Raw genomic sequence first — 6,016 nt, forward strand, 5'->3', positions numbered from 1 at the left:
AGAACTTCCCTATCTACCTCACCTCTACAGAATAGGACTAACCAGACCTATAGGATAACCCCTAGCTACCTCACTTCTACAGAATAGGACTAACCAGACCTATAGGAGAACTTCCCTATCTACCTCACCTCTACAGAATAGGACTAACCAGACCTATAGGAGAACCCCTATCTACCTCACCTCTATAGAATAGGACTAACCATACCTATAGGAGAACTTCCCTATCTACCTCACCTCTACAGAATAGGACTAACCAGACCTATAGGAGAACCCCTAGCTACCTCACCTCTACAGAATACGACTAACCAGACCTATAGGAGAACCCCTATCTACCTCACCTCTATAGAATAGGACTAACCAGACCTATAGGAGAACCCCTATCTACCTCACCTCTACAGAATAGGACTAACCAGACCTATAGGAGAACCCCTATCTACCTCACCTCTATAGAATAGGACTAACCAGACCTATAGGAGAACCCCTATCTACCTCACCTCTACAGAATAGGACTAACCAGACCTATAGGAGAACCCCTATCTACCTCACCTCTATAGAATAGGACTAACCAGACCTATAGGAGAACCCCTATCTACCTCACCTCTACAGAATAGGACTAACCAGACCTATAGGAGAACCCCTATCTACCTCACCTCTATAGAATAGGACTAACCAGACCTATAGGAGAACCCCTATCTACCTCTCCTCTACAGAATAGGACTAACCAGACCGGCTCCCACACTGTAACACATGGATTCAGAGATCCTCATTACTGCCGCCACCTTGGTAAAACCACATTCTAATAACAAAGTTGAAATTCTAAAATCAAGTCGCTTTCCGACTAGTACAGTAATGCATTTAATAATTAGATTTATTAAAATAGATTAAAGTATAATTCTGCTAGCTACATTTCTTCACTGCTGTGAGCTAAAAATCAAGAAATATGTTCTGTTGTAATACACTTGATTTGACATTAATTCACAATGGTGATCACAATGTATATTCTATTTTCTCCAGAAGCTAACTTTCTTCAGAAGCTAATTCAAGGTGGCATAGTAGTAAACATGTATTTGGTCATAAATTATGAGACATCACAGAGCGAAAACAATATTGTTCCCCGTTGCATACAGTTAAAAGAATAAAGCCAAACATCACCCTTTCTGCTTCCTGCATTCAAATTATATCATTTTTTTTGCATTAAAATAACTTGAATTCCTTCACTGGAATATTTCCACAGCAATATAATAATAATAATAAACATAAAATCAACAACAATATTGATTGAGAGAAGGAAGAGGGACTGGAGAGGTACAAATAAAGCCATCAATAAAACAAACAATAACATCTATAAATATTATAAGATAAAGTCATATCATCTGCATATGTACAATATAGTACGGTACATAAAAACAATACATACAGATATATAGATATAGAGCTATAGATATAGATATATAGAGCTATAGATACATAGATCTATAGATATAGATATATAGCGCTATAGATATAGATATATAGAGCTATAGATATAGATATATAGAGCTATATATATAGATATATAGAGCTATAGATATAGAGCTATAGATATAGATATATAGAGCTATAGATATAGAGCTATAGATATAGAGCTATAGATATAGATATATAGAGCTATAGATATAGATATATAGAGCTATAGATATAGAGCTATAGATATAGATATATAGAGCTATAGATATAGATATATATAGAGCTATAGATATAGAGCTATAGATATAGATATATAGAGCTATAGATATAGATATATATAGAGCTATAGATATAGAGCTATAGATATAGATATATAGAGCTATAGATATAGAGCTATAGATATAGATATACAGAGCTATAGATATATAGAGCTATAGATATAGAGCTATAGATATAGATATATAGAGCTATAGATATAGATATATATAGAGCTATAGATATAGAGCTATAGATATAGATATATAGAGCTATAGATATGGATATATATAGAGCTATAGATATAGATATATAGAGCTATAGATCTAGATATATAGAGCTATAGGTATAGAGCTATAGATATAGATATATAGAGCTATAGATATAGATATATAGAGCTATAGATATATAGAGATATAGATGTAGATATATAGAGCTATAGATATAGATATATAGAGCTATAGGTATAGAGCTATAGATATAGATATATAGAGCTATAGATATAGATATATAGAGCTATAGATATAGAGCTATAGATATAGATATATAGAGCTATAGATATAGATATATAGAGCTATAGATATATAGAGATATAGATGTAGATATATAGAGCTATAGATATATAGAGATATAGATGTAGATATATAGAGCTATAGATATATAGAAAGGAATATTGATGATAATAATCATAATAATACACTGAGGAGTTGTGTTGCACATGAACGGTCCAAATAGTACCCCTATTCCCTAAATAGTGGACAGCATTATGGACCCCCAGGAAGATTAGCTGACGTCATGGGGATCCTAATAAAAAAATTCAAATATAGTGCACATACTTTTGACTATGAGTACTATGGGCCCTGGTCAAAAGTAGTGCACTACATAGGGAATAGGGTGCCGTTTGGGCCGTGCCCAGCACAACTGAAGAGCCGCTTTAGAGACGGCGGGAGCAGAGGACTGAATCTGATTGGATATGACACATCAAAGTCACCTTGATCTCCGGCGAGATCGGCCAATGGCGCGGCAGGCCTTCGGTGACGTAACCATAGATACACCATGAAAGACTAGTGCACAACTAACAACGCCTACTAAAGCATAGATCGTCTGCGTTCGAAGACGATTGGAATAAAACAATTATAGGTCCCGATGTCTTTAGCACACTGTTGAAATCCCAATGATCATCGATACTGTTCTCTGGTACAGTGGAATCTCTACAGACGTTATTGTATAGGTATAGTATTAGGACTGTCACTGGGCCCAAATTCTTTTGAGTTATTGAGACGTAATGCATTATAGCTCTCCTGTAAACAATAGATAATCGTGTAGGGGTCTAATGAGGAATAGACATTACTCTGGCTATCTCCATTCTATTTTTTTTCTGTGGGAAAGATGACCATCGCTATTTAGTGTTTGTTTTTAACACCAAGACCACATTGATATGATATCGGCCATGATTTCAAGGTATGTTGGGTGTTATGATCGCTCTAATTTTCCTTCTATGTCACGGGCTAGCTAGGTACCGCATTTACACTGCCCCCTTTACAGAGGAGAGACCACCAGCTGATTGGCTGAATGGCAATTACAACCAATCACAGGCTGGGGTCATTGGGCTGTTCAGGTGAGATCCAAAAGGAGTGTGTGAAGCTATACAACTTTACATACTAATACACCTTAACACATTATATGGGTTTGGGCCTGAAACACAGACACGTAAATATACATTTAAGATCTCCTTTATAGTTCTGATTCATATGATACGTAATAGCAGGTGGTCGTAATCATGAGTTCCGGAGCGTTTTGTTCTGTAGCCCCTTTACACTCGCGCCTGAAATTGGAACGCGGCTGTACAGTAACATTGCTATACCTGACATCAGATCTCAGGCTCTGTCCTTCACAGCGCTCTCTGTATGGGTTTTGACTGACAGCACTGCTAATTGGGCAACTTTTGCTAATGTTTTGTTGTCTGAGTGAGAGAAAATGCTGTAAATTAAAAAAACGACTATGTGTTTTGAAAGATGAGACGTTGAGGATTATAATAAATACCGCTTTGATGTCATATAACCGAGCCAAACACCGGAGTCCAAATGTGCACTTCACATTTCCAAATCATAAAACTCATGTTATATACAGTGTCAACGTTTATGATCACTTGTGTTTGATGTACAGTTACAAGATGGCGTGGCGTCACACCATGGGTTGTTCTGAACAGAATGAGCCTGTGTTTGTCTATTGTGAAGAAAATTACGCTGAATGTATCCAGAGTATTTTCAGATTTCATTATCAACAAATGTGACAAAGTACAGTAAATGTAAAATGCACATAAAATCAACAGTGTAATGTTTGGATTCAGTCTTCTGTCAGGTGAACTGTTATGTCCTCACCTTGGGTCTGTGTCACGCCCTGGCTCTGGGGACTCTGAAATGTTGAGCCAGGGTGTGTAGTTTCTATGTTTAGTTTTCTATGTTTGAGTTTCTAGATCGTGTAGATCTATGTTGGCCAGGGTGTGGTTCCCAATCAGAGGCAGCTGTAGTTCGTTGTCTCTGATTGGGGACCATACTTAGGCAGCCGTTTGGCACCAGTCTGGGTGGGATCTTGTTCCGTATAGGTATGTTATTAGTCTACCTGGGACTTCACGTATCGTTTGTTTGTTGTTTTGTTCGTGTTCAGTACGTTAATAAATATTTACGCTTATCACGCTGCGCCTTGGTCCGTCTCATCCGTAAACGATCGTGACAGACTAATAATGGTCCCATAATCTCCAAACTGTTCCCTTTTAATTGCCACCATGATTATGCATCTGCTTTTCATATTTATTCAGTAAGAAACATTTCCATGTAGCCCTATCCATGTAGACTAATTCCCACGAGTGTAAAGGGTTAAAAAGCATTGCTCGGTAATCTGTCTAACTGATCCTGTGTCTTCTTGAGAACTTATTCCAGCCTTTTTTGCTTCTTCATTAGGATCAGCTATTTTTTGACTACTTATATTATTACAAGATATGTTGTTGATGTTAAATGTGATTGATAGTTGTCATCATGACCATTCTGCTGCTACGGCTGCACTGACAGAGATAACTAACTACCGATATATAGCTGCTTGTAAAACTGCAGCACCCTATGCAGACAAAAGGGTTACCCTGTAACCACCAATCACGCTCACATTTTAAAACTAAAACATTTCAAATCAAAAACAAGATCATCATTTGAGAACATGATATTTGTGGCTTCAATTCCACTGGAATCTTGTGTTGCCACCATAAGCAGCTTGGCAATCAACATCCTAATGTTCCTTTTAGTGTGCTCACAACCATAACATTACATTCAACACAACAGGGACACTGAACGAGGCAAACAGGAACTTGTTCACCTCTAGAGGGTAAAATAAATAAATCCCAAATTGGTGGTAGTGATCAAAACCTTATTTCATGATGACAGGTGATCTCCTGGATCCTATTGATGTAGTTGTGAGGGAAAGAGGCAGAGAGTTGGGTCACATCGATGTTAATTGAAGAGAGGCAGAGAGTTGGGTCACATCGATGTAATTGAAGAGAGGCAGGGAGTCGAGTCACATCGATGTAATTGAAGAGAGGCAGGGAGTCGAGTCACATCGATGTAATTGAAGAGAGACAGAGAGTTGGGTCACATCGATGTAATTGAAGAGAGGCAGAGAGTTGGGTCACATCGATGTAATTGAAGAGAGGCAGAGAGTTGGGTCACATCGATGTAATTGAAGAGAGGCAGAGAGTTGGGTCACATCGATGTAATTGAAGAGAGGCAGAGAGTTGGGTCACATCGATGTAATTGAAGAGAGGCAGAGAGTTGGGTCACATTCAGCAGGTAAACATTGTGGAAAGTTGCAGATAGAAATGTCATAAATAGAGCTGACATGATTCCTTACTGTAGGCTAGGCTACATGTCAGAGACGGCATGTTTGCTCTTCACAACATATTTCTATCTGAACGTTCCACAGTGTTGTGGCCCGCTGAATTCATCCTGGGGAGAGCGGAGGTTGACGTTCATAGTTGAGCGCTATTACTGGATCCTACCAGTGGCTGGATCCTACCGGTGGCTGGATCCTACCGGTGGCTGGATCCTATAGGTTGCTGGATCCTACCAGTGACTGGATCCTACTGGTGGCTGGATCCTACCGGTGACTGGATCCTACCGGTGGCTGGATCCTACCAGTGACTGGATCCTACCGGTGGCTGGATCCTACCAGTGGCTGGATCCTACCGGTGGCTGAATCCTACCAGTGGCTGGATCCTACCAGTGGCTGGATCCTACCAGTGACTGGATCCTACCGGTAGCTGGATCCT

The sequence above is a fragment of the Coregonus lavaretus genome, assembly GCF_964263955.1.
Source record: "Coregonus lavaretus genome assembly, contig: HAP1_SCAFFOLD_3541, whole genome shotgun sequence".
Taxonomy (NCBI): Eukaryota; Metazoa; Chordata; class Actinopteri; order Salmoniformes; family Salmonidae; genus Coregonus; species Coregonus lavaretus.